The sequence below is a fragment of the Tetrao urogallus genome (genome assembly GCF_951394365.1).
Source record: "Tetrao urogallus genome assembly, chromosome: 4".
Taxonomy (NCBI): Eukaryota; Metazoa; Chordata; class Aves; order Galliformes; family Phasianidae; genus Tetrao; species Tetrao urogallus.
This window is the reverse complement of record NC_136817.1, coordinates 70870471-70890071: the sequence shown is the minus strand read 5'-3', so window position 1 is coordinate 70890071 and position 19601 is coordinate 70870471.

Genomic DNA, 19601 nt, shown 5'->3' with positions numbered 1-19601 from the left:
CACAAAGGGGGGGGGGGGGGACACGACTGCCCCACAACCCCACAGCCCGCAAACCCACAACCCCCCCCCCCCGGCCCGCAGCCCCACGCATGCCCGCAGCGCGGTGGGCGCACAATGGAGGAGCAGCAGCGCAGCCGCCACGCGCCATGATTAGGGCTCACACGCAATTAGCCGCCAGACGGAGACGCGGCGTTTCAGTAACCCGAGAATTGATTTCGGGGGGCGGCAGCGCGGGGAGCGGAGCCCCACTGAGGGAGGGAAGAGGGGGGGGGGCACAGGGCCGGGGGGCGCGGGGACCCCCGGGGCTGCGATCCGCTCTCGGCTCCGCACACAGAACCGACAGACCGCGCTTCTCAGACGCCCGCACCCAGCGCCGGTGCGCAGCCGTTCACGGCCCGGTGCGCAGCCGGCCCCGAGCCCGGCACACGCGTGGCCCGACGTGTGCGCGCAGCGGCGTGCAGAACTCACAGCCGAGCACAGAATCGCAGCAGGCGGGGCTGGGGCTGCGGGACCGAGCGGGGGGGGGGGGGGGGGCTCTGCGCACAGCTGAGTCCAGAACATCCCCACGGCTCGGCCCGGCTTCGGGTGACCCCACGGCTGGGGGGCGGTCGGGGTTGGGGGGCAGCGTACGGAACGGGGACGGGGGATGGCGATGGGGACGGGGATGCGGCGCGGATGCTGCCCGGCAGGCAACAGCGCAGCCCCCAGCCGGAGCCGCTCCCCGCTGGGTGCCCCATCACGCACAGCCCCGCTCGCCCCGCGGATCAGCAGCGCCGTGGGACGGGGTCACCCCGCAGCCTCCCCTTCCCTCCCCCGTTGCCCCGCGTCCCCGCCGCCCCCACAGAGCTGAATGACAGCCGTGCTGGGGGCCAATCGATGGCCGCCCCCCCCCCCCCCCCCCCCCCGCCGGCACTGCGCCCTCCCGCTCGCGGCGCCGCCCCCCCTCCCCAAGACACCGCTGCCGCGTTCCCCTGAACTTTTCTTTTTAATTAACCTCGCGGCGGAGCGGCCGGCTGCCTCGTCGAGGTTAATGATATCACTGACCCGCGGCGTGGCGGCCCCCAGCGACCCCCTCCGCCGCCACGCGTCCCCCTCCCGCACCCCGCAGGACGGTTCCCCTCCCCGGGACGTTTCTCCCCGCTGCCTCCACCCGGGGAGGGGGGGGGGGGGGCCTCCTCCGCATCGCCCTCCGGCCGCGCCCCGCTCCTCTCCGGCCCCGCAGCTCGGGGCAGCGCCGCGGTGCGCGTGGGGTTGCGGGGTACCGGGAATGCCGCGGGGCGAAGGCGGTGCTCTGCTAGGGGGGGGGGGCGCAGGGGCGGATGGGGCTACGGGGGGCGCGTGGCTGCACCTCCCGACCCCGTCCCCGCGAACGAGCCCACCGTGCCGCGGCCGTGGAGAAGCGGGGGTTGGATCCCGGCCGCAGTGCCCCCTCCCACAGCACCGTCACGGCGCTGGGAGCGGTCCCAGAACCGGAGAGACCCGACGGTGGTGGCACCTGTGCGTGGCCCCGGGGACAGCAGGGCGGGGGGCGGGCGGTGGTGCGGGCAGAAACCCCCAAACCCCGCCGTGCTCGCGACTTTCGCGGCAACCGCAGGACACCCCGTCAACGCCCGTGAGCGGCGCTCCGAAGTGACCCCGCGGCCTGCGGGGCCCGACCCGCGCACCGCGTCCCGCAGGGAAGCGGGAGCCCCGCACCTCGCTGAGCACCGACTCGGCGCCCGTTCTCCGGCCCTGGAGACGCGCCCGGATCCCCCCGGGGGCCGCCGGCCCCCCTCCCACGTGCAGCCCGGGACCCCCCCCCGCCCGCCCCGCCGAGGATCGCCCCCCGCCCTCACCCCGCACTCCCTTATCTCGGGCGGCGCGGGGCTGTCAGCGCCTCAGACGGAGCGTTTCCTCATCGCGTCCCCCCGCGCGGCCCTAATTGGATCCGCATGGCCGCGGGTCGCGGCTCCCAACCCCGCAGCCCTCGGGGGGACCCCGGCTCCCCAGTCGAGGCTGCCGCAGCGCGGGGACGCCCCGGGCCGAAGCTGGGAGCCCCACGGAGCCCCTCTGCCTCCGCTCTCCGTCCCACGGTGGGGCTGGAGGTGACACCAGGCCCCACAGCCGGACGGGGATCCCGTGTCGGGGGGCCGCGCTCCGTGCGTGGGGGCCCGGGCCGTTCCCCACGGTTTCCCCCCGCAGTTCCACCCGAGCCTCGCGGAGGGGCCAGGCCCGAGTCCATCCTTTCATCCCCAGTGCCCTTCTCCCATCCCGCCCCACTGGGCACGGCCGCACCGCCCTGGGAAAGGGGACGGGGCCGTCCCCGGTAGCCGTGCGCTGACCCGGGGCCAGCGGGGCGCGGGGGCAGCGCGGGGGGAGCGCGGCGTTTGCTCACAGCCGGAGGCTTTGAAATGCAACCCCCCCCCCCCCCGGCCCATTTGGCGGGAGTTTGGCCCGGGCCCATATGGAGGCCCCAGCGGCGGGGGGGGCTCAGGGGGAGGGCGGCAGCTGTGGCCGAGGGCCGGCGGCTCCCCCTGACCCCACGGCACCGGGCCGGGGGGCCCAAACGGAGCCGTGGGCGCGTCCAGCTCCGTGCGCGCGTGCCCGCGCTGTGCACCTGCGGCCGAACCTCGTGCGGGAGCCCCCCGCACAGACCCCGCACTCACACCCCGCGTTCGGCCCAACGGCCCTTTGCCCGCTCCTGCTTGCCCCCCTCCCTTTTTCCCTCCCCGAGCTCTCCGCTTAATTAAGCCGCAGGGCCGCGCGGCGAGGTCAGAGCGTTAATGAATCCATCATTAGCCGACACCCGGACGGGGATCCCCGCGGACCCCCCGCGCGCATCAGCGCACCGCTCCGGGGGGGGAACCCGCGGCCGCACCGCGTTTATTGCCGGTAATTGTCGGGTCCCCCCCCCCCCCCCGCCCTGCACCGCGCACGGCCCCGGCGCTCCCCCGACACCGCCCCGCGCGCCCCCGCCGCTGACAGTTTAATTTCGCACCGCTCCGTTCCCCTTATTAAAGGGAAATTCATTTGCAAGCAATTTCCATGTGCGAAGCGCCGCTTGCTCGGAGCCGCGTGGGGGGGGGGGGGGGGGGGGGGCGGCCGTAATTGAATCAGAGCCGCGCGGTTCGTCACGGCCCCGCGCCGCGGAGATGGAGCCGCTGAATAATGGATCGGGGGCGGCGCGGGGCTCCGCGTAACCGAGTTAGAGGGGCCGCGCCGCCCCCCGGCCCTAATCGCGTTACCGCGGCACGGGGAGCTGCGCCGTGCGGGCACCGGGTGTGGGGCGGGACTGCTGAGGGATGGGGGCCGAGGGGGGATGGGGGGCGCGAGCAGAGCAGGGGGCGCACGCGTGGTCACGCACCCCGTGTGTGTGCGCGCACACCCTGACACACGCACAGCGCTCGTACCGCGGAGCCGCGCGGGGCTGCGTGGGGCTCAGCTCCGGCCGACCGGGCCGCGCTGGGGGAGCCCACGGGATCGATGGGGCGCCGCGGTTCCACCCCCGATGCCCGCCGTGCCGACACGACACGGGCGCTGTTGGCTCTGTACCGGGGCTCACCCCGCAGGCCCGCCTCTGTGGACCCCCGTGCCGTGGGGCCGCCGTCGGCGCGGCGCTGGGCGGGACGCCCGATCCGAGCCCCTTTGTGTCTCCCATCCCGCGTCCCGGCTTTGGGGTGAGGGGCGCTTCCATCCCGTTCCCTGCAGCGGGACCGACGTTTCCCACCGGCGCCCTCCCGCTGCCCGCCTGGGGCTCTGCTGTGCCCCCCTCCCGCTGCCGGGCCCGGCTCTGTCCCCCTGTCCCGTTCCTCCCGGCCTCACGGGGCCGTATGGAGCATATGGAGCTGCCGGGGGAGGGGGGGGGGGGGGGCGGATTTGGGGTCGCGGGGCCGCAGCAGCGAACCCGAGCGGCAATTCCCGGCGCGTGTCACGGAACATCGGGTGGGACGGGGCGCGGCGCGTGGATCGGGGCCGTCCTGCGGGCCCGAATGCGGGGCCAGGAGGGCGCGAGCGGGGTGGTGCGCGGGGGCCCCGGCGGGACCCATCCATGGACACACGGCGGCGGTGGGCGCATGGTGTGGTTTGGGGAAGGGGGGGACGCGAGGCTCTCCCGTCCGAGCCGCGCGGAGCTGCCCCGGAGCGACGTTCAAACCCCTCCGACATCGGTTCCATGTCGCGCCGAGGGCCGCTGCTCTCTTCCCCCCCCCCCCCCCAGGCTTTCATGGCTCCGGCTGCTGGGAAATTTCAAGGTTGGATTTGTCCAACTCCGATTTCCAGCCGCGGGATCGCGTTCTGCCTTTGTCAGCAACATCGGCAGCACCCCCAGCCCCCGCTCCCCCTCCCCGCGGCTCCCCCCCAACAGCACCGACACACGCGGGTCCCCCTGCACCTGCTCCCCCCGATCCCCGCCCGCAGGTTCACTTTCTGTCATCGCCGCGGTCACCCCCGCCCCGTTGGCCGTGACCCCCCGCCCCCTCCCCACGTGCGGGCACGGCGCGGTGTGACTCCCCGCAAAGACCCCCAGAGACGTTGGGTGCGGTGCCACAGCCCGACCCCGCTCAGCCCCGCGCCGCTGCAGAGCTCTCCCCCTACTCCGCCGGAACGTCCCCCTTCCGACCCGCCGCGCCGCCCCGCGCTTCGAGGACCCCCCCACGCCCTTTCCCTTCCCTCTTCCCCGCGGACCCCACAGCACGTAACCCTCCCGCCCCACCCCCCCGCCGTCCCCGGGGACGCGCCGTGAGGACGTGGCGGGATGGGGCCGAGAGCTGCGGGACCCTCCGGGGGAAGCGGCGGCCCCGGTCCCGATGGCGGGATGCGGTGCGGGCGCCGGCGCCGGCGCGGGGCTCACCTGCGTGTGCGGCCGTCCCCGCGCCTTTACGAGCGGTCGGGATCGCGGCGCGATTTGTACCGCGGGTTTACGGTCGGGCCGCGCTCTGAAACCCAAAACCCGGAGCGGCCCTAATCACTGCCAGACGCGGCGGCCCCGCGCTTTTATGGGCGGGTTGGAGCAGGGGAGATAATAAATTTCTGCGACGGCAAAACCCCGCCGGGCCGGGCGCGGAGGGGGGGGCAGCGGGGGGCGAGGAGCCCTTAACCCCGGGACGCGGGGAGGAGGCGCGGTGCCGCGTCCCGGTGCGGGAGTCCCGACCCCCCCACAGCCGCCCCCTCCCGGGGCCGGAGCGGAGCGGATCCCCCCCCCCCCCCCGGTACCTCCGCCCCCGCGGCTCCTCCCCCCGCCGGCGCCCCGTTATCCGCCCCGGCCCCGCGCCTTTAAGGCCGCCGCACCGGAGCTCCGCGCCCGCTCTCGGCGCCGCGAGGCCGAGCGCTCCGCCGCCGCCGCCGGGCCCCCGCCGAGGGGGCGGGCAGCCACCGGGCCTTTAAGCGCGGCCGCGGCCGTCGCGGGGCCGCCGATGCTCGGGAGGGGACAGCGGCGGCGAGGGGCGATCCGCCGCCGCCCCCCGGCAGCATGAGGCGGGCGCGCCGCTGAGCGGCCCCGGCAGCACCGGGCGGCCCCGGGCCGCGCCATGACCTCGGCGCGGGAGGCGGCCGCGACCCCCCCGCTGCCCGAGGAGCGCCGCCGGGCCGCGCTGGAGCAGCTGCCGCCGCCCGCGCACTGCAACAAACCGCTGACGCCGTTCGGCATCGAGGACATCCTCGCGCGGCCCTCCCCCCCCGCGCACGGCGCTCCCCCGGCCCGGATCCCGGAGAAGGCGGCGGGACCCGCACCGCCCCGCACCGCCCCGTCCTCGCCGCTGTGCGCGCTGGAGGAGCTCGCCAGTAAGACGTTCCGCGGGCTGGAGCTGAGCGCGCTGCGGGCGGCCGAAGGTACGGGCGGGGCGCGGGGCAGGTGCGCGCCGGCGGGCGGGGGGCGGTGGCAGAGCGCGGGGCGCGGAGCCGGGGCTCTTTGCTGTCCTCCCGGCGCCGGTAAGTCGGGGTCGGGCCGCCCCGGGACTGGAGCGGACGGAGCGCCGTGACCGGGAGCCGCGCGGAGAGAGCCGCCGCCGGGCCGAGTCTCGCCGCCCGCGGTACCGAGAGAACCGGATCGTATCCCCGGTGGCCCCGGAGCTCTGCCGAAGGCGGCGGCCCCGCGGCCGCCGCGGATCCGTTACCGAGCGCGGGGCGGAGCGGCCTCGGATGGCTCCGTCCGTAACGAAATCGCTCAACGAAAGCCGCCGCCGCGCCGCGGTTCTCCCGGAGCCCGGGCTGGAATTGGGTTCCCCGCTTCGGGACGCGCCCAGCCGCCGGGCCCCGCCGCGATCCGCGCTCCTACCGCAGGAATCCCGTTTGCGCGGCGAAGGCCCAGCGGCTCTCGGTATCGCCCGGAACGGCCCCGCGGCGGCTCCGCGCAGCCCCGGCCCGGTCGCGGTCCCTCCGAACGCTCCGGGCGGCTCCGGGCCCCGCGGCACCGACCGACTGCTGCCAGGACCGAACCGGTACGGGACGCGGCGCCGTTCTGCGCTGAACGGAAAATCGCTGCTCTGACGGACAGACGGACGGGCGATGAACGCAGATCGGCGCCCGGAGAGCCGCGGACGGACGGAGCGCTCGGATTCCCGAACGAACGCGGAACTCCCGCAGCCGGGAGGACGCTCGGACGGAGCCCGGAGCGATCGCTGCGATCGCGATTAACGAAAAGTGCCGTTAATGAAGGGAGTCGCGGACGCGGAAGGACGGATCAGAGCTCTCGGAATTAGCGGAGGAAGCCGCACACGGATCGGGACAGCGGCAATTAGCGAAAATGAAAGGATCGTTATGCGGACAGAGGCCGCGGGTGGTGCAAAAAAAACCGACAGGGACGGACACGGACAGAACCGAGACCGCCTCGGGATCCTTTCAGCCACGAACGAATTCTGCTCGGGCGGACACACGGACGGAGCCGTTCCGGACGGCCTCGGCTCGGCTCGGCGGGGCTCGGCGGGACAGCAGGAGGGCGCCGGAGCCGCTCGGAGCCGTGGGCCGAGCACGGCGCACCGAAGCTCTGCCGGGTCGGGGCTCGGAGCTCCGCCGCAGCCGGGAGCGGCGACAGCACGGAACGGAGCGGCGGCACCCGGAGCGCTCGGGACGCGGAGCTCCGAACGGTCGCAGGAGCGGAACCCGAGGGCAGCCCCGGCACCGCGCTGAGCCCGGCCCGCAGCGGGCGGCCCCGAACCGGAGCGGAGCCAGCGGGCAGCGCCGGGGCTGTGCGGGGCGGTGGGAGGCGGCGGCCGGGGCCGATGTGCGGCGGAGCGGAGCGCCGTGCGGTGCAACGAGCGGGGCCACGGCCGGGACCGGACCGAGCACGGCACGGCACGGCGATGTGGCGCTCGGCACAGCGCGGCTCGGCAACGCTCCTCTCAGCGACATAACGCTCGGCCCGGCCCGGATCATAACACGATGCTCGGCTCGGCAATACAAAGCTCGGCCCGGCCCGGCCCGGCTCAGCATTGCGAGGCCCAGCACGGCCTGGCTCCGCTCAGAAATGCAGCGCTCAGCACGGCTTTGCCTGGCGCGGCTCGGCGCAACAAATTAACGCAGCGCACAGCACGGTTCGGGCCGGCGATGCAAGGCACAGCTCGGCACAGCAATGCTCAGCACGGCTCGGCTCGGCACGGCGATATAAAGCCGGGCCGGGCTCGGCGGTGTGACGCTTGGCAATTGTGATTCGGCTCGGCTCAGCTCGGCGATATAACGCGCGCCATCACGGCCCGTTTCGGCAGAGCATTGCTGCGCCGGGCTCGCTGCTGTAACTCTCGGCACGATTCGGCTCGGCTCAGCAGCGCGACGCTCGGCCCGGCCCGGTTTGCTTCGCACTGCCGAGTCGGGCCCGGTCCCGTTCCGCTCCGCTAGGCTCTGCCCGGCGGGGCTCAGCGGGCCGAGCCCGGTTTCGGTCCGGTTTCGGTGCCGGTTCTGCCGCTCTGACGCCGTCTCCCCCTCCCCCCCCGCAGGTCGGGACCCTCTGAGCGCCCTCGCGCAGCGCCCGACGTCGAAGAAGCGGCGCAAATCGCGCACGGCGTTCAGCAACCAGCAGCTCTTCGAGTTGGAGCGCCGCTTCGTGCGCCAGAAATATTTGTCCCCCGCCGACCGCGACCAACTGGCGCAGCGCCTGGCGCTCAGCTCCGCGCAGGTCATCACCTGGTTCCAGAACCGCCGCGCTAAGCTCAAGCGCGACCTGGACGAGATGCGCGCCGACGTGGCCTCCCTGCAGGCGCTGCGGCTGCGGGAACCCCCCCCGGCCCCCCCCGGCCCCTCCGAGCTGTCCGAGGAGGAGATCGACGTGGGGGCCTGAAGGGGAGGGGGGCCGGGGGGGGATCGGTGCGGTGCTCCCGTCCTCTTTGTTTCCGCTTTATTTCTGTTTTCTTGTAATTTTATTTCCCCCCCGCACCTCCACCCTCCTCCCCTCCCGCGTCCGTCCGTCCGTCGGCCGCCGCCGGGCCCCGGTCCGCCCCGTGTATATATGTGGAATAAAGGGGGCATCTCCTAAACGGGGAGCGGGGCGCGGCGGGGGGACGTGGGGACACAGGGATGGGGGCACACGGACACGGGGACACGGGGATGGGGGGACACGGGAACAGGAGAGGGTGACAAAGGGACACGGGTACGGACACCGGGACACACAGACACGGGGACACACGGAGAGGGGGAACACGAAGAGGGGGGAACGGGGACACAGGGACACGGGGACAGACAGACACGGGAGCACAAAGACATGGGGACAATCGGACGTGGGATGCGCAGAGACACGAGAGCACGGGGACACGCAGACGCGGGGACAGACGGATGTGGGGACGCAGAGATGGGGATGGGGGGAACACAGGGACACGGGGACAGAAGGAGGGGGTGACAGAGGGACACGGAGGCGCACGGACGTACGAACACACGGACAGACAGACACGGGGGCGTGGGATCACGGGGACGCACGGACACGTGGACGCGGCGACACGCGGGCATATGAACACACGGACAGACAGACACGGCTCCACGCGTCTGTCGGTGTCCGTCTGTCCGTCCCCTCACGCGGGACTCCGCGCACCCCGACAGCCGCCCGTGACGTCATGCTGCGGTGACGTCACACCTCTCGGTCCCCGCCCCGCTCTCCCCCCCTTTCCCCCCCCGCCTCTCCGGGGGGTGACCCGCAGCTGCCGCCCCCTCAGCGCTCCCCGGGGCCGTCTGTCACCGCCCGCCGGTGCCCCCCCGCAGCCACCCGAACCCGCCCGATCCAATTACAGCGCCGCCAACTTCCGCGCGGGGCCGCTCCGCCGTCATCGCTCCGTTCTTAATTGCATTGTCCCTCCCTTCCCCCAGCGCTGCGGCAGAGGGGGAGGGGGGGGGGGGGGAAAAAAATGAGATTTAGCCCTGAAAGTGCCTTTGAGCGTTTCCCCGCGGGGAATCGCGTTTAATTTGACAGGTAGGAGCGCGCGAGGGGGGCTGCGGGGGGCGCGGGGGCTGCGGCTGCGATCCTGCAGCGCCGGGAAGGAATCCGGCCCCGGGGTGGGGGGGGTGGGCCGGGGCTCCCCGAGTGCCGATACGGGGCCGGATCCTCTGCCCTCCCCCCGGGGGGGTCGCGGGGGGGGGGTCGTACACGCAGTTGCGGGTTTGCACGGAGCTCACAGGAGCCGCTCCCCGAGCCGCGGTTCCCGCAGCCGTGATCCCGCAGGGCGGCGCGGAGCCCCCGGGGCGTCCCGGCCACAACCGTCCGTTCCACGACGGGTGAGCAAAGCGGAAGGGCCGCTACCCCCCCCCCCCCTCCCCCCGGCTCCCCCCTCGCCCCGCAGCCGACGGCTCACGTCGGCCCCACGAGCGCCCGACTGTCGCGCAGCCGCAGCGAAGACGCGGAGCGGATAACGAGGAGGGGGGGTTGTTGGCCGTCCCCGCAGCCCCCCGGCCCTCGGGGCCCCCCGCCCCTCCCCCGGCAGGAGGCCGCGCTGGGTGACGCGTAGCTCGGCCCGTGGGTCTTCTCTCCATCCCCGCAGCGGGAACCGAGCCCGGCCCCCTGGCTCCTCCATCCCCTATCAGCACCGGGCAGCTGCGGTGCCCCCGGCCGCGGCCCCCAGCCCATCCCAGCCCCCGTCCCGGGGTGCAGCTGATCGGGGTGGGAGCGGCTGCGGGGCCGGGCGGTGCGCAGCTCCCACCCCCCTGGGCACGGTGCTTCCCAGCGCCGCACACAAGGGCTCAGCCCGGGGACAGCCGGGGCTGTGGGACCCCGCATCGGGCACGGAGCCCCGCACTGCGGCCACGCGTGTCCCCCGATTCCCGGCACGGGGCCACGCTCACACCCGCGTGCACCCACACACGGGGTGTGCGTCCCGATGGCCTCCGGGCAGCTGTTGTGTCATGCCGTGCCATGCAGTGCCATGCCGTGCCGTGCCATGCCGTGCCGTGCCATGCAGTGCCATGCAGTGCCATGCCGTGCCGTGCCGCTGGCCAGCGAACCCGTCAGCCTCAGCCCTGTCTTCCCTTCTCCCCACGCACTCTCATCTCTTTCCTCTTCCAATTTTCTGCATGATTAACTCCACCGCTGTTTCCTGACAACCTCTGCTGTTGGTATTAATTTCTTTTAACTAGTGATTAATTACTCGCTGTCTCCCGCGCTCCTTCTCCCCGCCGCCCATTTGCATATTAATCCAACCCCCCCCCCCCCCCTTCCCCGACGCGCTGCCCCGCGGTTCCCTCACCTACAAACGGCCCCTCACACTTCACTCCGGAGCACCCACCGCCCCCACTCCCACGTTAGGGGACCCCCACTGCTGGGTGTCCCGGGGGGCACCGGGCACCCCAAGATGCCCTCCATCCGGCCCCGGGGTTTCCCATCACAGGAAGGGCTCCAGGCCGAGGGAAAGAGCCACGCAAGGCCCTGTCGGCTCTCGCTTTTATTAAGAAACCCACGGCAGGTTCCCATCCCTGCAGGAAGGGCTGCGCCCGTGGGTACCGAGCCGCCCGGCACCGGCCTGTGGCACCGGGGCAGCGCAGCCGTGCTGCAGCCACGAGGCGCAGCCACGCCGGGGGCACGAGGTAGGAGCGGCGGGATGAGACCAGGCCGGCCGTTGCGGGGAGAAGGCACACGAGGCTGCGGCAGGAGCGCGGCTCCAAAGCCCGGCGTGCGGCCCCGAGCTCCCGCAGCGCCGCGGGCTGCTTTGTGGGTCCGGCAGCACGCGGGGCGGCGCCCACCGGGCGTCCCGTTCTGCATCCGCGAGATGAGGAAGGTTCCCCCACGGAGGGTCCTACGGGCGCTGCCGGGGCGGCGGCGTGGCGTGGGACGGGTGTTTGAGCTGCAGCGCCAGCCGGCAGCCCTCCAGCTCGGCGCCCTGCAGGGGGGGACAGCCGTCAGCGCCGTGCGCCCGTCCCGCAGCACGGGGAGCGGCAGCCCGGCGCTCACCAGCATGGCTCCGTACGCCGCTTCCGCCGCTGCCTTCTGGTGGAAGTTGATGAAGGCGCAGCGCTTCTCCGGGAGCAGCCGGATGGATTGGATCTGCCCGAACCTGCGTGGTGGGGCAGCTCAGCCGGCCGCCCCCGGCCACCCCCCGCTGCAGGGAAGGGGAAACGGAGCAGAAGGCGGCCGGGCTGCACCGCGATGGAGGAGGGGTCGCTCCCCGGGAGCGCAGGGAACCGGAACCCGGCGCAGGGACGGTCAGAGACCGGGCGGCGTGGGGCGGTGCGGCGCCATCAGGTCCTACAGGGATGGGGCCGGGGAGGACGGGCGCTGCAGGGCACTCACCGGCCGAAGCAGCTCTGCAGCGCTTTCTTGGTGACCTTGAAAGTGATGTTTCCGACCCACAGAGGATAGCAGTCCCTGCCAAACGGCACCGTCACCAGCAGCCCAACCCCTGCCCCGCTCCCGCCGATCCCCGAGGGCCGCCCCCCAGCAGCCCGTGGACCCAGCAGCCCCTTGTCCTGTGCCAGAATCCCAGCCTTACCTGGCAGGGTGCTGGCAAGGCAGCGTGTGCCTGGGGCTCGCCGTGGCCGCGTTCCGCACGTGGCTTTTCGAGTGGCTCCTCGAGTTCACCACGGTCACGAAGCCGCTCGCGTCCACATCGCTGCTGCCACCGTTCACACACTCATCTGCTGAGAAGCTCTCGGGGCTCAGCACCACCCCTCGCACCCTCCCAGCTCCGCCACGTTCACCCCAACCCCGGGAGCACGACGAAGGTCCCTTACCGGAGGTGGGTGTCAGCGGCTCCCCAGCTTCCAGCGCTGGGATTTCCCTGGGGCTGCCGGCATCGCGGAGGCTGCTCTGCTGCAGGGCAGAGGGGTCAGAGCGCACAGGGCAGCCGTGGGGAGGCAGCGGCGGGGCCGGAGCTCACCTGCAGCAGCATCTGGCAGGCCTCCAGCCTGGTGGCTACGTCAGCGTGGGAGCCCTTGAGGTGCAGCAGCTGCTCAAAGGTGTCCCTGGCCTCGGCGTAGAGCTGGGAGCAGAGAGCGGCTGAGCCGCTGCCCGCAGGGACGCCGAGCCCTGCAGCCCTGCCTCCACGCTACCTTCAGCCCCCACAGCGCCTTGCCCTTGCGGAAGAAGCCTTTGGGCCAGCTGGGCTGCAGCTCCAGGGCCATCTGGGCATCTCTCAGCGCTTCCTGGTATTGCCGGAGCTTCTCGTAGCAGTACGACCGGTTCCCAAAGAGCCTGGGGGATAACATGGGTCAGCAATGCGGGCTCAGGGCGCTGCCCAGGCCCTCCCGCAGCCCACCTCTCACCGGTGCTCCCTGGGGTTCAGCTTTATGGCCTCGGTGAAGGCCTGCACAGCCTCTGTGTAGCGTCCCTGCACGGCAGCCTGGTAGCCACAGCCTGCAGGGAGAGCATCGCCCGCTGCTGACCGGCACGCAGCAACGCAGCCAGGGAGTGCAGGGCTCTGCGGGGGACGGTGCAGCTCTGCACTGCACCCAGCTGTGTGGGAAAGGCGTTGTGGGGACAAGCAGGAGCCGTGCAGCCCCACAGATGGTGATAAGAGCAAGGACGCGTGTCCAGCACAGCCCTCCTGGGGGGCAAACCTACCCCCGAAGCTGGCACGCAGCAGAGCGGAGCCCACCCTCTGCCTCCTGCTGCCCGGGGATGCCCGAGGCACTGACCTGCAAGAATCAGGCTCTGCTCCAACATGTTTGTGTCCAAGAGCGCAGGCTCGGCCTTGGGTGCCTGTGGGGCAGCCGTGCGGGGCAGTGGGGGCTCGGGTGCCTGTGGGGCAGCCATACAGGGCAGTGGGGGCTCAGGCTCCTGGCCCGGCCCAGGAGCAGAGGTTTAGGCACAGCTGCTGTCCCCGGCGCGTGGGCATTACTCCCTGCTGTGCCTTAGCTTGCAGAGCTGCTGGGAGAGGGCAGAGGATGCCCCCCCCCCCAGCTCCATAAACCCATGAGAGGCTACAGAGGAGCTGCCACAGCCCCCAGCCTGCAGCGTTGGGATGAACGCAGCGTCCCCATCACCACCTGGGCACCAAAACCCAGCCCTGGGATCACCGCGCTGTGCCACAGGGGAAGCTGCAGCTGGGGATCCCTGTGCCCAGCGCCAGGCTCTTGAACCCCTCTAGAATCACAGAATGGCCGGGGTTGGAAGGGACCTCAAGGATCACAAAGCTCCAACCCCTTGTTGCATGCAGGGCCACCAACCTCCCCATTGCACAGCAGCCCAGGCTGCCCAGGGCCCCATCCAACCTCCAACACCTCCAGGGATGGACGGGGCATCACAGCCTCTCTGCAGCTGTTCCAGCCCCTCTCCGCTCTCACAGCGCACAACTTCCCCTGACACCCAACCTAAACCTTCCCTCCCTCATCTTCAACCCATTTCCCCTCGTCCTGCTGTCATCTCCCCTTTCCAAGCCTTGGTCTGCCCCACGCCATCTAAGGCTCCTTGTGCCAGGGGCCCTGCAGACCATCTGCACTGAGCAGCACACTTCTCACGTGTGGAGATGCCCCTGTGAGGACCGGGATCCAACTCACCCCCTCCTGCAGCCTCCTGTTGGGCCCTGCAGCATCAGCTCTGACTGATTTATCCTTTGCAGGTGCTGGCGGCTTCACGCCCGCTTTCTGCCACGCTTTGATGACAAAGGTGCAACTCAAATCCAGTTCATCCTAGGAAAATGAGGGATGGGAGCCGTGCGGAGCTGCAGGCCCTGGCTGTGGGGGGCTGGCGGCACTCAGGGGACGCTCAGGGACTCAGACACACCGCCGTCACTGTGCAGGGCTGACCCAGCACGAGGCATCCCACTCTCACCTCTATCCCTTCCAGATCCCCCACTCCCTCCTCTGCACGATCCTGGAGGCACTGAGGGGGGCTGGAGGCCAGGCAGCCTCTCTCCTCCTCAGCACTGCTGGTGTCCCCATGAGCGGCGCCCGCAGCACTGGCCGGGGATGCGGTGCTCTGCAGGCAGACGAGGGCAGAGGGTGGGCTCTGCTCCTGGCAGCCCGGCCCCTGGTGTCTGGGGGTTTGTAGGAGCCCCCTGAGCTCCAAAAGGCTCTCAGTGCCGTGCCCAGGGCTGCCCGCCCCAGGGAGGCGCAAAGCTGCTCACCGACGCGGCCGCCTGCCTGCTCCTCAGCTCCTGTTCCAACTTCTCTTGTTTCCTCCGGTCTTTTTGCTTCTGGAAACCAGAAATAAAGAAATGGTGAGCTGGCACCAGCGCCGTGCAGAACAAACCCAGCACACGCCCTGGGGCGCAGCTCACTGCCCGATGAGCTGCAGGCAGAGGATAAACAGAGGGCACGGCTCAGCAGGAAGGGCCGCACGCGCCCCAGGAGAGCTGTGTGAGCGTCATGGCATCACACACCCACCTTCTTCTTCAGTTTCTTCCTCTCCGCTTTCTTCTTCATTCTCTCCTCTTCTGCCAGCAGCTCCATTGCGTTCTTCTCCGCTTCCTGGGGAAGGAGAGCTGCTGGTGAATGATTGCAAGCCCCCGGGTTGCGCTGCAGGGCAGGACAGGGTTGGGACAGGCAGCCAGCAGCAGGGCGGCCGCGGGGTGGTGGGGACACCTGTGGGAGCCCCGGAGCCGGGAGGAATCGCAGCGGGGCTCTGCAGGAAGGCAGAAGCAGGGACGGTTCAGCCCCGGAGCGGCAGAACGGAGCCGAGGGGCGGCCGAGCGGAGCCGGGGTTGCGGGAGCAGAGCGGGTGGGAGCGGAGGGAGCAAAGGCCGCGGTGGGACGGGCCGGGGCGGCGCTCACCTCGGCCGTAACGCGGTGCCTCCGCGCCGCGCTCAGCCCGCGCGGCTCCGCATCCGCGTCCGTAAAGCCGCGCGGAGGGACGAGCAGCGGATCGCCGTACGGCCCATAGAAAGCGAACGGGGGGCGGCCGTAGGTCGGGATAAAGCGCTCTTCCTCCTCCGCCTCCTCTCCGTCGGACTCGGGGCAGAACCAACCCGGCACCGCAAAGGGAGCGAAGCCGAGCCCCGGCCCCGGAACGTCCCCCATGGCCGCGCGGGGCGGAGCCGCCGCCAAACGAAAGCGAAACGCGGCGGAACGGAACCGCCCACCGCAACCGGAAGCGCCCGCTGGGAGGACACCGGAAGTCGGGCGCGGGCGGGGCGCGAGGCGGCCGCCTCCATCTCGGATGAGGGCAGGACGGTGGCCCGCGAGGCCCAAGCGCCGCCGAGCGCTCGCGTCGCGGCCGGCGCCGCCCCCGCGCCGTCCCGGTGTCCCCCGGGCGCCGCCAGATTAGCGCTGCGGTTAAGCTCATTTCCGCCGGGCCTCGCGCCGCTCCGGGCCGCGTCCCGACGCCGCCGTGGGGAATGGAGGACGGGCGCTGCGCGAGGCCGTGCCTGCAGGTGAGACCCGCGGAGCGGGGATCGTCGCGGTAGCGGGGCGCCGTGGGCCGGGAGCGCGGGGCGGAGCCGCGCTGGGGGTGGCGGGCGGCGCGGGCCGGAGCCGCACCGGTTGTCGCGGCCGAGTTCGGGACCGGGGCCGCCGCCGGGCCGCGAATCCAGGGCCGGGCCGGGCCGCGGGCGGCGTCTCCGTGGCAACGGCGCCCGCCCCCCGCGCGCGGCATCGCCCCGCCCCTCGCTGCAGGCGGCGGGCGGCGATTGGCCGAGGGGGCGGGAGGCGGGGCCAGGAGCTGAGTGCGCCCCGCCCCTCTCACCGCCCCGTTCCGCCCGCTCCGTGCCGCCAGCTGCTGGGTGCCGACGGGCCCGGCCTGGAGGCGCTGCTGCTGCTGCTGATGGCCCGCGTGCCGCCGCGAGGCCGCCTGCCCGCCCTGCCCGGGAGCGGCACGGAGCTCACGGAGCCAGGTGAGCGCCCGGTACTTCCGGTCCCGCACAGTACCCCGAGGTCCCCGGCGGCCCCGGGCCCCGCGTTCCCACCGGCGGCGCTCCGTCCCGCGGGCGGCCCCTCGCCGGGCGGCCTGGCGCGCTCCCTGCAGAGGGCGGAGGCGATTCTGCGGAGCTGCGTCGGTCCCGGGATTCTCCGCCTGCGCTCTCCACGGCCCGGCGGCGGCTCCTCCGCCTCGGACAGCGACGAGGAGGACGCCGAGTTCGGCCCCCGCGCGGCCCTGGTGGAGCAGAGCTTCCGGGGGCTGCGCCGCGCCTTCCGCGCCTGGGAGAATCCGCGCACCGAGACGTTCCGCGGCCACGTGCTGCCGCCGCCAGCCGACGCCTTCTGCTACCACGCCGTGCACCCGCGCGTGGCCGAGCGCTGCGCCGCGCTGCACGCCCTGCTGCAGCACCGCCACCAGCTGCGCCTGGCCCGCCATTACAGCCGCCGCCTGAAGGCCGCCTCCGACTTCGTCCGCCTGCTGCTGAGCCCCGAGCCGCGGCCGCTGCGGGCGCTGTGCGAGGAGCTGCGGACGCACGCCGGGCATTGGGCCGCGCTGAGGCGGCGGATGCGGGGCGACGCGTGGCTGCGGCCGCTGCTGCTGGGGCGGCTCGAGGCCGTGGCTCACATGCGGCGGGCGCTGGAGCTGCTGGCGCTGCAGGCGGCGCGGCTGCTGGAGGAGCGCTTGGAGGCCGCGCTGCGCGGTGCGGTGCGGGACGGGGCCCCCCCGGCGCAGCTCGCCGACCTCTTCCAAGGTCTGGAGGTCTACAACCGCGTGCTGGCGGAGCTGGATACGGAGCCGGGCTCCGCTCGCTCGACCGCCGGCGCCGACCGGGCCGCGGGGATGCCGCCCCGCGCCTTCCCCCTGCGGCGGGTGCTGGCCCTGCTGGCGGCAGAGAGGGGCCGGCGGGCGGCCGAGAGCCTCGCGCTGCTCCTGCGGCACGGAGACGGCGGCTTCGTCGCGGAGGAGGAGGAGGATGGACGGGAGGCGGCGCGGAGCCTCCCCGAGGCGCTGCGGGCGCTGTGCCGTGAGGACGAGCGGCTCGTGGGCCCCGTGCTGCAGGTGTTGGTGGCCTCTGCCGACGGCCTTTGGCGTCCTGCCCTCGGCGTTCCCACGGAGAGCTCCGCGGCTCCGTCCCCGCGGCCGGGCTCGGCCTGCAAGGCGGTGCGCTGGTTGGACGCGACCCACGCGGCGGCGGCCGAGGCTCTGCACGCCCGGTACCGCCCGCTGTGCTGGGAGGCGGCCGGCGCCGCGCTGGGCCCCCGCTTGGAGCTACCGGCCGGCGGGACGGGACGCGCCGCCGGCGTCGCACGGGAGCTGCAGCTGGCGCTCGGTCCCGGTACGTGCGGGAGGGGCAGCTCGGCTGCCTCCGCGGAAGGCCGGCACCATGTGGGAGCCGGGCGGCCCCGGGCCGTTCCTCAGCGCTGTCCGTTCGCAGCCCGCATCGCCCCGGAGTGCGAGGAGGAGTTGGGGCGGCTGTGCCGGCGGCTGCAGTGCCGGGCTGCCCTGCTCGACTGGCACCGAGGTACGCGTGGGGGTGGAAGTGGGGCGGGGGATCCCCTTCACGGCTGCCGGCACCGCTCGCATCGCGTCTCCCCGCAGACTTCGCCCTGGCGCTGGGCTCGGGGCTGAGCGACCGCTGCGCGGTGCCGGAGCGCTCGGAGGGCGCGGCGCACAGCGGCACGGCGCGGCTCCTTCAGCGGCTCTACCCGGCCCTGAGCTCCGCCCTGCGGAACCTGCCGGACGACCCGGAGGGTGAGCGGTGCATCGCGGGGACGGGGGCGATCCGCGTTGGCTCTTGCGTGACGCTGCCCCCCCGCTCCGCCTCCAGGCAGCCCCCTCGGCTCGCCCTGCCTGCGCCTGCAGCTGCTGGGCTGCTGCCTGGCCACGGCTCAGGCCTCGCGTTCCTGGTTGATGGGCAAAGCCTTCCAGTACCTGGCGGCGTGGTCCCTGCAGCAATTCCTGCTCGTCACTCAGGGAGATCTGCAGGTGGGCGCGGGGCTCGGCGCGGTGCGGGGCTGCGTCGCGGCCCCGGAGGCGGTTTGAGGTCACGGCTGTGCGCTCCGCAGCTGCTGAAGGCCGAGACGGACGCGCTGGAGCTGCTGGTGGACGCGGCCTTCCCGGAGCCCGAGGACGGCCCGCAGCACCTCGCGCCCCACCGGCGCCTGCGCTCCCAACACGAGCGGTGGCTGCGCCTGCAGATCCGCTCCGCGGCCGCCAGCATCCAGGTACGGCCGCCGCCGGGGCTCCGGGGGCCCGCAGCCGGCAGCTCAGCGGCAGGCAGCGCTTTGGCCGCTCGGAGGCGCCTCCCATCGGCTCCTCTCCGCTCGCAGCTGTTCGCGGGGGACGTGTTGAAGCTCTTCTCCACGGACTGCAAGCGGATGTCGGCGGAGATCTTCGACCAGACCATGCCGCTGGGCAGGCACTGGAGGCTCGGCCTCCGAGCCGGTGGGTGGCGGCCCCCCGTCCTCTTTTCCCCCCCCGGTCCGGACGGGGCCGCGGGGCTGACGCCGTGTCTCCGCAGAGCTGCCCAGCTCCCCCAGCGACTACGCGGCGGCGGCGGCTCAGACGGTGCTGGGCCAAGTGCTGCAGGGCGCGCAGCTGCTGCCCCGCGACTCCCAGGTGCCCACGTTGGCGCGGGTGATGACGGCCTTCGTGGAGGCGTGGATGGATCACATCCTGGCGCAGAAGATCAAGTTCAGGTCCGGGGGGAGTCGGAAGGGAGGGGGGAGAACCGGCGGGGCGCCGGGTCGGTGCTGAAGCGCCGCCCGCAGCCTGCAGGGCGCTCTGCAGCTGCAGCAGGACTTCGCGCTGGTGCGGCAGCTGGTGCAGTGCGAGCAGTACGGGCTGGAGCCCGACACGAGGCAGGCGCTGCTCTCCCTGCGCGTCCTCCAGCAGATGGACGGTGCCATCCTCTGCCTCCTGCAGCAGCCCAGCGGCAAGGCGTACCTGCCGCCCCACGGCTGGCCCTCCCTGCGGCAGTGCTGTGAGGAGGGGGGAGTGAATGGGACGGGGATGGAACGGAGGTGGGATGGGGATCGGGTTGGGGGGGGGGGGACGGGGACAGAAATGGGACGGGGGTGGCGATGGGGATGGGAATGAGGATGGGGAAAGAGATGGAGACGAAGCCGGGAGCCCCCACGGCTCCCGCCGCGCTCCCTCCCCCGACTCCGTCTCCTCTCGCCCCCAGGCTCCAACCACGGTGCCCGCACGCAGGAGCTGGGCGCCAGCAGCCTGCACAGCCTGGAGACCCTGGAGGCGGCGGGGCCTTCAGCGGGGCCCCACCAACCCCTTCCCGGCTCGGAGCCCCCCGGCCGGCCCCGCGGCGGCCCCCCCGAGTCCTACCTGTCTGGCGGGCAGCAGCAGTGGTTGGCGCTGCGGCTGCACGGAGCGCGGCGCTGGCGCGTCCCCGGCCTGCCGTGCATGGCCA